Raw genomic sequence first — 12,079 nt, 5'->3', positions numbered from 1 at the left:
TGGATGTTTGATGCTCTCATTGTCTCGGTTAATGATGTGAGAAGAAAACACAGTGCAAACAACTGTGCATCATTTGGAAATACACATCATTACCTTAGTTTCTATGGATAAAGCTGCTGCATGGAATCTAACAGAGGAGAGACATAGATGTGATCATCACTAGCTTGTTACTAACATTATAGTCCTGATCCTGCATGAGGTTAATAAAGATCAAGACTGGCATCAGGCTGCAATCCAGTGTATATTTAGGTTGCTATGGCTCATTGACTTAATTGATATTTAAGCATCCTAAGGGTGGGATGACAGCCAAAGGAATTTTTCACTTTCTGACTTTGCTGCAGCAACTTTCTTGCAGGTGATAAGCTTGACAAAACCACTGATTTGATCTTGACTTGTAAATGCTATACATTTGATTAAACATAACTTTTAGCCCTCAGAAAGTTGGCAACCTGTATCTTTCATGTTTCCCGAATGTTGCATTAATGGGAACTGCAGTACACTGAATACTGGAAAAGTTCCCCACTTTGACTTGTTAACGCTATTTTGAAATTTTTATTTTAAAAAAGTATACCTCCCAGAGTCCATCATTTAACATTGAATTTTAGTACAATAGGTACCTGTCAACTATTAGTGTCATCATTGCTGGAAAATGTGAGAGGTACTAGCAGAGAAAGAGGATGTGGGGAAACAAAACTAACAGTATATCACTGTAAATATACAATATTTGTATAAACCTTGATAAAGTAACACTCAGATAAGCAGTTGGTAAATATAGTCAAATCCTTGTATCCATGGATTCTGCAGGGCTGTGGTGGCACAGCGAGTTAAACTGCTAAGCTGCAGAACTTGCCAACCAGAAGGTCAGCAGTTCAAATCCACAGGACAGGGTGAGCTCCCATTGTTAGCCTTAGCTTCTGCCAACCTAGCAGTTCGAAAAACATCCAAATGTGAGTGGATCAATAGATACGGTTTGGGTGAGAAGGTAATGACACTCCATGCACTCGTGCCAGTCACATGAACTCGGAGGCATCTACAAACTATGCTGGCTGTTTGGCTTAGAAATGGAGATGAGCACCACCCCCACTTTTACCTTTACCTTTATGGATTCTGCATCCATTGAGTCACCCACCCACAACTTCAAAACATTCCAAAACAAAATTTTAAAAAAACAAGCCTTGTTTTGCCATTTTATATAAGAGACACCATTTAACTATATTGCTGTAGCCAATGGAACTTGAAGATTCACATTTTTTGGTAGCCATACTTGGTTCTAGAGCCAAATCCCAGAGAATACCAAAGGGATACTGCATGAGCATGCAAACATTGCTAACACTAACATCTTTTCTGAGACATGTATATCTGGTTGTCTGGATTTGCAAGTTCTCTAAGCAACTGCTTGGGCTTGACTTTCTCTCTCCCCCTCCCCCCTCTCTTTCAGGATAAAATGACAAAATGCCTTAAGAAATCATAAATAGAAATAATAAATTTGAACCTCCCTTCAATTGGCTCAGATCATGGGAAATATTTCAAACAAGTGTTGGCATAATTGTGGGGAAATAGGTTCATTCTCTCACATGAAGATACATAATGATGATGATGACAACAACAACAGCAATGCTAAGAAAGTCAAACTTGATGCTGTATGTAGTGTATGGGATGTGATTGCTGTGATCTACTATAAGACAAGGTTACAATTGAGAGGCAGTCAGTGCCATTCAGAGCAAGATGCCCATTGAGGAAGTATTAAGCTATTCAAAATCTAGATATAAAGAATACTCACATATTCTGTCATCCTTGATGAAAAATAGCATTTTGCTTCTATTGAGACATACTGTCATGCATATGGTTTTACAATTGATAGATTTATTTGCTAATTTTCTTTTTCTGCAAAAAAAAGGTGATTGATTTTTGCATAAATATATATTCAAAAATGTTCTGCAGTATGAAAAAAAAACCTGACAAATGTAGAAAAACTCTTGTAATTTCACCCGTGTGTGTTCATGTGTGAATTTCTTCATTTTAAAAAGAAAGAAGCAAAGATGTACCTCCCTAACTGAAAACTACAAAGTACGGCATACATATGTGCATGACAGGATATGAACAAGTGAAAAGAAGAACCTTAACCTCGGAATTTAGCAGTTTGAACTCTAGATTAGATGGTAGCTGGTGAAATAATAGTTTGATAAAATTCTAGATAAATTACAGCAACTTGAAACTGTTACACTAGTATCGGATTAAGCAGGGAATTAGCAAAGAGACACCTGAGGCTGGTTGGCACATTGAAAAACAAACCCACCAGATTTCCCCCTGAGTTTCTCACTAATGAACTGAGAAGTGTCAACAACAGCATAATTGCTTTTCAAGAATATCAGACACTGTAAGTGATGTACTAAAGGACAACACAGTGATATTTTTTTGTGTATGTGTTAGGGGTGGCATGAGGAACTGCAAGTCACTTCTGGTATGAGAGAATTCACCGTCTGCAAGGACATTGCCCAGGGGACGCCCGGATGTTTTGATGTTTTACCATCCTTCTGGGAGGCTTCTCTGATGTCCCCTCATGGGAAGCTCGAGCTGACAGAGGGAGCTCATCCACGCTTTCCCCAGATTCGAACCTCCAACTTGTCAGTCTTCTGTCCTGCCAGCACAAGGGTATAACCCATTGCATAATTGGGGCCTCCTAACACAGTGATACGTAAATATGCAATAAACTCAGTCAAGAGACAATGATCTAAACCACAAAACAACCTGGCCTCCTTGAAATGTTATTGTTTTATTGTAATAGGAACAGTGTGGTGATTCTAACAATATTCTAATATATGTGCACAAAGAGAGGGGGGCATTATCACTTATTATTGGGGAGACATTAGAGGAATCTCATCAAATGGGTTCTCCTGCAACAAACCCATCTTGTTTGCCTAGGCCCTCTTCTTACTGCAGAAATCTTTTTTTTTTTTGCATAAACAACATACAGGGATGTGACGCCTCCCAATTTGTGTTGTCTCTGCCTTCATATATGTCCTCTTTTAGCCGACCTGTTTGTTTTTAGATAATAACTGTGTAACTCACTAGGGATGTGCAATTCAGTACACCCCTAGTGTGCTGGAGTCTGAAGTTTTGGTGTCTGGAGTTTGGTGTCCCCCAACCCGTTTTTCAGAAACCTCTCACATTTGGGTGGGCAAAATTCCATTTTTCTATCCAGCAGCCAAAAGATCAGTTTTTACTCTGGAAGATCCAACCCATTGGTGGCAATAGGGGAACTTCCCAGGCTCCCCTTTCTGTCATTTTAAGGGGACCAGTCTTAAGAAACCACCTTTTCTGGCATCATTTTTACTCAGATCCTTCAATAACACCTGGGTTTAAGGCATCAGACTTAAGAAAACATCCTTTCTGGCATCATTTCTTCTCAACACCCTTTCAATGAAGCTGAGTTAAGGCACCTTTTTTAAAACACTTATTCAGTGGGAGACACAAAACCTGAAGGAACATTTTTTTTTCCTTATTTAATACAACTTTGAAACTTGGTTTGGTTTGGGACAAGATTAGGATGATGATATGCAGTAAAAAGTGTTTTTATTTGTGTCTAGACAGTATCCAATGCCACTTAGTGTATGGTGTGATAATGGAGTGTTATCAGAGAGAAAGATTTATCAGGCTCTTTTGGTGCAAAATGTGGATTTATACAAAATTTTCAGTGTTTCTATTAATGTTATTGTGTTCTATGTTGCCGTTTATTCTTTCTTCTTTGCTTCCTTTCTCAACATAGTGTATAAGTCTCTCCTTCTCTGCGCTTTATCCTTACTATGTGAGGTGAGCTAACCTGTATATGACTTGCACAAGGTCAGCCAATTAATATAGTTTACTGGATAAGTAGAGATTTGAACCTAGATTTTCCAAACTATAATTGAATATGCATAACATTATGTTATACAGGCTATTTCATGACAAATGTTACTGATAAGCACATGACAGCCAGGAAGTGCTTCTAGAACCCCCGTGTGTACTCTAAAAGTTAGGCAGCACACACATGGCTATGCTCACAAAGTAGTGACTGCTGGTGGTTCTACTTTGGCTGAAATTATTTCATTTTTATTTCATTTGAATCACAATTATACACATAATATGATCCTATCAACAATTGTGCATGTTTTTATATAAGCCCTCAGCCATAGTTCTGCGAAATTGGTTCATAGATTTTTATGTCACTTTTTTCCACTTTTATGGGAGTGGTGTTATGCATCCTCCATTTTCAGGAATGGGCAGCATTTAAATCTAAATAAAATTAGGCTGAAAAATAGGATCTGCAGCTTCTCTGAAACATTCTGTCGCTGTTTGAAATCTCTGTGTTTTGTGGATTGCATCGTAACAGTAATAGAACAAACAAGCATCTCGAGCTCTGAGGATTACCTTGGAAGGAATCCCACTGGATCATTGCAGCACACCTAAATCCCTGGGAGTTACCCTGGACCGTGCTCTGAATATCAAGCAAAAAGTGGGTGCTAGAAACAATATCATATGAAAGTTGACTGGCACAACCTGGGATCACAACCAGATACAGTTAAGATATATGCCCTTGTGATTTGCTACTCTGCTGCTGAGTACATATGCTGAGTACATATGCCCAGTGTAGAACACATCTTACCATGCTAAAAGAGTGGTTGTGGCTCTTATATTATCACAGGATGTCTATGCTGAACACCATTGGAGAAATTATACTGTTGAGCCGGTATTGCACCACTTGACATTCACCAGGAAGTAGCAGCCAATAATGAAAGGACCAAAGCAGTGACATCTCCGGCCCATCCCCTGTTTTGATATCAGCCAGCATGCCAATGCCTTAAGAAATAGTTTTCTAAGATCTTCAGAGATACTTGCAGGAACATCTCAACAAGTGAAAGTCCAAAAGTGGCAGGCTAAAACCTGGAACCTCAAGCCATGGCTATACCAAATGAGAGACTCCCCCCTGTGCACACAGAAGACTTGGCAACTTGGAAGGCACTAAACAGACTGTGCTCTGTCACCATGAGATGCAGAGTCAACCTGAAGAAATGGGGCCACAAATTGGAGTCAACAACATGCAAGTGTGAAGAAGAGCAAACTACAGACCACCTATTAAAGTGCAGCCTGAGTCCTGCCACATGCACAACAGCAACACCAGAGGCACTCCAAGTGGCCAGCTACTGGTCAAAGGACATTTAGTATAATGCCAAGTTTTTAAAACTTTTTTTGTTTTTAATATACATTACAACTGTACTCTTGGTTCGCTTCTGATACAATAAAAAAATCGTAGTAGTTTCATTTGGTTATAGCCCAAGTATTCTGGAGCTACCATACAGAATCATATAGTTTAACTTTATCTTCAGTGATGAGTGGCGATAGCTTAGAAATATATTTCTGGATATTATCAGCAGGTCTGATAAACAAGTCTAACTTCTTTAAGTAAGTGTATTGCATTGACTCTGAGAGGTTGTGAGGCTTACAGACAAACTGTTTCTCATCAATAAGTCTACAATCCCTTCCTAAGAAGCTTTACTCTTGAAACTCTCTTGAGGTTTACTAAATGAATTTAAAGCAATACAGATACCTCCCAAATCCCACAACAGAATTCAAAAGTAAGTCAAATAAGCTGAAAAAATAACAGCAAAAGGGAAAGTTGAATTAATCAAGACTGGAAAAGGTATGCCTGTCTCTGTATATGTTACAAATTTATTTCGTTGACAAATCCAGAAATAAATACAGAAGGTGAAAACTAAGAACTGTGGTAGTTCTTCTAGAAGTTCTTTATCCACTTAGTTTGAGAGAGAGGTATAGTCTATTCCAATGACTAAATAGCTCAGCCTTGGAACATTGTGGTAGCTTGGTGTATGTATGGACCTAAACCACCAATGCCAGTGAGAATTTTTTGGGTGGGTTGGCTTCCAGTTGTATGAGGAGAATAAAACTAGTTATCTTTAAGAAGGAAAAAAATCAGACAGTTTCAATTTATCATTCATTTAAATGGGTTAAACCTCACTTATTTCAGGTGTTGATATATTGTTCAATTTATGAAGGAGTTTGCAAATGTTGATAAATTGCTCAAAATGTAAACTGCAATGAATTTCTCCATTTATGCTGCCCCAATTCAACAGTAACAGCTAGCTAGTTCCAGGATGAAGCTCATATATTATCAAAGTTGGGGAATGTCCCAAATTTTGCTTGAAATTTTGGAGTATCCCACAGCTTTGGAGCAGTTTGGACAGCCATCACCAATCTTTCCCTACACTCATTACTGTAGAGAAAAACCATCATCAGCATCTATTTCAACTTCAACAGAGATGTCCACGTGATCAGGAAGAAAGAAAGGAAATTGGCTCTCTAGTTTCTTCCTGGTCATGTGAGGCCTTTGCTGATATCAAAACAGGGTTCCCATGATGGCCAGAAACATGCATTGAGCTTTGTGGCTTGTTGGGAATTACAATGGTGACACAAGATGGGTGGTGATGGTCCAATAGGGCCAGTGTGGATCACAACCTGCCACTGCAATGAGTTTGACAGAGTGTATGTGGCCATCTTCTGAACCACACTAGCAACAGATTTATGAGCAAGAGTAGATTCACTCATTGTGAAGGATTTTTATAATAGTTACACAGTTATTAAGAGCACTCATCTATATTCATTTGGTCTCTGAACATGGGATGTGAAGCTAGCATGAAGAACATCCCCATAATGATGCAGAGGAACATAAATCATGCCAAATCATAAACAAAATGTTAAGCATATTATATCACTGTCTGTCACATAGTTTACATATTCAGTAAGATGAGGATTTTCTGCATGATGAACTGGTACTATCACTTGATCACTTGTTTGTGTGAAGGAGATATCATAGATTTGCTATCATAGATCATTCCCTGTTGTCACACCAGCTTATCATTTAATAAGGAATATTCTCTGGGATGTGATATGAACAATCTGTGACACTGAACCCTTGCTAATGTTACTACACAAAGAAGGATGTTCTTTGATGAATCAAAATCTTGTCATCTGCATGAAGTATCTTTATGGTTCAGTGAATGTATTTTACAAAGCAAATATGGGAAGTCTCAAATGCAATATATTATTGTTCTGACTGTTGCAATCCCAAATTCCTACATCTGACTAATAGTAAAACCTGCACAGAGCGATCACAAGAAATGTAATGAAGTTTTTGATGTAAAAAGTAGAGGCAGTAAAAATAGAAAGAAACCAAGAAACCTGCTCAGGATAATAAAACAAATCCTCAAATTTGCCTTGCGATGTTAATTTATGGAACCAGTAAAATGAATTGATTGTAGCCCAATGCACAGTACAACATGGCCAAGAATAGCTGTTTTGTGATAGAAGAAATACATTTTTGAACTTCCATTATTCCAATATGTGCATCATTATACAGCAAAGTGCAATTCTCATAGAGCAAAACTGCTTTCTAGGTTGACTATAAAGATTACCAATGTGCTCACTGAAGTTATAGCTCAAATGAAATGCTAAAGGCAATCCGAGAATACATGGCAGAAAACAGATTTGCTATTTGTAAATGTTTACCAGAGAAAAAAAAAAGAGAATTGTCTTCTTTGTAAAAACTTTCAAGACTCTGCCATTACCTAATGGAGAAGAGAGAAAAGAAAGGAAAAAATCCTTTCAAGCTTTAAGATATACTGTATGAAAATAGGTGTGGAAGAGCAAGCAAGTAGAACTCAGCAAACATATAAACTGGCAGTTGATGTGTATCAGTATGCAAAAATTGCGAACACTTCGACTCATTGGCTATTGGTGGCTTCCATGTCAATGGAGTAGAGAATCTCCTCTCTAAAAAATTGTGGTAGTAAATACAGCTGTGACAATAAACAGGTTATTCAGAAAATGATGTGTTGGGGGTCAGGCAGTCACAAACTTTGCACCTGAGCCTTGGAGCTTGGCTGATTTCACAAATATGTGGATCATGGAGAAAATATCATCTGTCTAAATATAGGCAAAGTATGGCTTCTTGGGTGGGTTGAGTGTAAAATGATATGCTACTGCTGGTTCACAATTTGGCTTCAATGAATGGACAGCTTTGGAGTAGTAGGGTCTTGTGGGAACATGAAAATGAATGACTACCAGTAGAACTTCATGGCAAGGCAACATGGGATGACAATCATGTGGTTTATCGACCTTATGTGTCCATTGGTAGAGTTCCCTGTGGCTCTTGCATTCTTATGATCAGCCAATTTTCTTCTAAAAATACTGATCCAAACAATCTGACATCTTGGGAGGGAGGTGTGAGCTGTAAATATTTTTGCCCATACACGTTGTTTAAGTGGGCACTATGACAGAGAGAAGCCTGCACAATAGAATTGATTTCTGCTTTTGAGTGCACTAGACATTCCAATGTGTCATGAAGCGAAGAAAAAAAATCATGCAGATAGGATTAATCAACCCTGGAAGCACTTTTGTAATAAAAAGCATCAGAACTGGTTTTTGAAACCTGGGGTCCAGTGTGGAGAAGAAGATTGTTTTGTGTGTATTCCAGATTCTTACCTTGATTAAATCATGGGACTTGAAGTCATCAAGGAAATAGGAGTCACTTTCCTCTGATATGGGAGCTGATGGATGACAAAGCATATGCCACAATAGTGAGGATTGTCAATTTGATTTCTGTGAAAATGGTCCAGATGTGACAAGTATCTTGAAAAATCCTGAACTTCTCTTAAATTCTGTGCCAATTAGCTTCCCTCCCCCCACTGCACTACGGGTGGGGAGCAGTTTGCTACCTCTACTGAAAGGGACCACTACTGAAAATAGTTCCAGCTGGAACTATTTTCAAGGGCCGTGGCTGCATAGGAGAGCAGCCTAACATTGGAAATCATTCTTAGCTCATTGTTGACTCACCCTCCCACCCATTAACAGTATAATTATTTGGTTGTCTAAGGGGCTGGATAATAATCCCCCCCCCCATTTTCTGGGTTTTTTAAACAACTCTATACTGTCTTTAAAAGGGCAAATTGGGATTGTGGGTTTTAAATAGGCCGTCATGCAGAAAATAGTGATGGATTTACCTTTTGATGTACATCTAAGGCACCCCTTTGTGGTGTAGGCCAGAAACGGAAACCTTCACCTGTGGTTTCCATGAGTGCTCACCTTGCAAAAGGTACATATTATTATATCTGGGGACCTAGGTATTTTGCCCAAGTTAGCCAAGGAGTAGGTCCTAGAAGGTCACTGCCTTGGTTTAATCCACACCAAGTCCATGTCCCTTTAGAAATGTTTTGCAAGTCACAAAAAGTTAATTAGGTAACATTAATAAAAGTTTCCCATAGCTAATCCCATATTGTTGTGTGGTCTCATCATTTTGGGGGTTGGATGACAATTCCGGTTTCTAGGTCATTTTTAAATAGTTGATAAAATTCTGGTCCATTTCACTCCATTACACATGACTTCACTGTTTATTTTCTGGTGGGTGGACATGCCCCTCTCCATGGCAGTTGAAAAGTGCAACAGTAACAGACTACTGAATGCTTTGTTGCCTTTTAGTGACATTGTGTATCTTCTGTCTGAAACACTAACTAATTCTGCCTAATGGTGTGGCTGGTTTTTAAAATGGGTATCACTTTATTCAGCTGGCAGAACTGAATGTAAAAAGCCATGCTATTTAAACATTAGGGGCCACAGGAGGGCAGCAAGTTAATCTGTGTCCAGAGTGGACATAGGAGAGCTTATTTTAAGATGACTGCCTTCATCTCATTTTAACTCATGCTTTGATTACTCTCAACTCTCGAGGTCAACTGGCAAATTAGAGTAATGTGTTCAGTAATGGATGTTGATATATGAGTAGGAAGTGTGAGGTCTCTCGGCTAATATTCTTTGCTGTCAATCTAAAGGAGAAAAGACTGATGTGGCACATCTTAACTGTCCTTGTAGCTAGGTTATGTTTTAACCTACAGCAAACCTGGAAATGTCCCAGAACTCACACATCTCATTTGGAAGTAGTTGTTACCATGTGTGTGCTATGTCAGGGTGCTATGTTTTATGGTTATTTCTTTGGTGGGGACTAGATTTTGCAGTGTGATGTTTGAATTGTTGATTATTTCTTCAGTCAAGGCAATTTTCAAGGTGGAAGGAAGGAAAAGAAAGACTCAGATTTTCATGTTACATTTTCATGTCAAAAGAAGTTCTACAGTAATCAGTTTTGTCCTTATTTATGAGCTCATGTGGCAGAGAAGATAAAAGAATACATAAAAATCTGATACAGGTTGAAACTGAATTCTAAGTTCTTATCCTTAACTGACAGTTCTAGTATAAGACATTTGCAAAAAATGCAGGTAACACTAACATTAACAATGGGGAACAATTTGTCTGAAGCCAAAAGGTCCCTTTAACTTTGATTAACTTCTCATAGATTTTAGCTACTCTGAATGTAAAGTCATTTTTTTAAAAAAAGCATTGCATGCCACAATGCAGTTTCAACTTCACCATCCATTTTGCTATAGCTGAATTTCTTTTTCTTCTTCTTCTAGTTTTGGAAGTGGGGGGGGGGGAAGGCAACAAAAAGTTTGAACTCATAAATGCAATGCAGTTCCCAATGAAATAACTAAATTCGCTAAGCACTATGTATTTAAAGATGCAGCAGGAAGGGTGTGTGTGCATTTTTTTATGTTGTTGTGTGCCTTCAGGTCATTTCTGACTTAATGGTAACCCTAAGGCAACCCTGCCTTATTGAGGTGTATTTGTTATCTTGGCAAGATTTTTCAGAGAGTATTTGTTTTTGCCTTCCTCTATGGGTCAGAAGTCATAATTTATCCAAAGGCACTCAGATAATTATTATGTCCAAGCAAGGATTTGAATTCATGTCTCCAGATTCATACTCCAGAGCTCAAATCCATGCACCATACTGGCTGTTACAATGAAGGGACAGTATAACCTAGCAAATAGTGTTATTATTTTTCTATAAGAATGAATTGTTTGCTTAAAACTGAAAACATTGTGTTTGTTTGGTGTATGTATGGATCTTGACCTGCTTTAACCTGATTGTTTTTGTTCATCTTGAACCCCTATTTCCTTCTCTGTTCTACTTTTGCAAATCGCATGTCAGGAAAGAAACAGTGTGAGACAGAAAGCTTTTGATCCCATAGAGTTTACAGAAGATATAAGCCTACAGTTGGAATACTGTTTTGGTACTGTTCTGTTATCAGGGCGGAGGCCACAAAAGGGCCTAGACAGAGAAGGATAGTCCATTTTGCAGGGGGATGGGGGTTGAAGGAGTTAAACCGGGTAGGACTTTTCCCCCTATGATATGGGGGGGGGGGTCACCTACCCTATACTTTATATTTTGGGCAGATTGGGGTTTTTAAGGCTTTAAATAGGCCATCATGTGGAAAACAGGAATAGATTCATATTTAGTGTACACCTAAAGCACCCCTTTGTGGTGTAGGCCAGGAACAGAAACCCTCACCTGTGGTTTAAATAACCAAGGTGAGGCAAACTGAAATGGAGAATTCTGCCATTAATAAATCCTACTGAGTTGGGACAGAATTCTCCAATTCCATTTTCCTGATCAGCCACCCTGGAAACAGTACAGTTATTACATCTAGGGACCCAGATATATCACCCAAGTTAGCTAAGGAGTAGGTCTTAGATGGCTACTGTCTCAGCTTATTTCCACACCAATTTCAGACCCTTTAGAAATGTTTTTGCAATTCACAAAAGGTTAAATAGGTAACAATAATAAAAGTTGCCCATAGTTAATGGTATTCTGCAAAAAAAGTGAAAACCTGGTTGTTTGAGCAGGTGTTCGAATAGTCAGTGCAATGAATGTAATGAATGGAACAATGGATAACGGATCTGGATCATGTTTTTAGTGATGAGACGCTAGTGAATGGTTATTGGTGTTAATTGTATATTGTTGTTAATTGTATACTTTTCTATAATATGTTATGATGTTAACTGTTTTTTATACCGTGTGTTGATAGCATTGAATTTTTGCTGTTCTTGTTGTTAACCGCTGTGAGTCGCCTAAGGGCTGAGAAAAGTGGTATACAAATAAAGTAAATAAAAATAAATAAATAAATAATCCCATATTATTTTG

The 12,079-nt window shown here is 38.3% G+C and overlaps 1 long non-coding RNA gene across 1 annotated transcript in view; it reads left to right on the top strand.

Moving 5' to 3' along the window:
- Positions 1-12,079, top strand: part of LOC137096937 (uncharacterized) — a 103,786-nt gene that overhangs the window by 87,998 nt on the left and 3,709 nt on the right. The window lies entirely within an intron of this gene.

Source organism: Anolis sagrei, chromosome 4 (genome assembly GCF_037176765.1).
Source record: "Anolis sagrei isolate rAnoSag1 chromosome 4, rAnoSag1.mat, whole genome shotgun sequence".
NCBI lineage: Eukaryota > Metazoa > Chordata > Lepidosauria > Squamata > Dactyloidae > Anolis > Anolis sagrei.
Note: the sequence above shows the minus strand (reverse complement) of the source record. Positions and strands in the feature narration are given on the sequence as shown.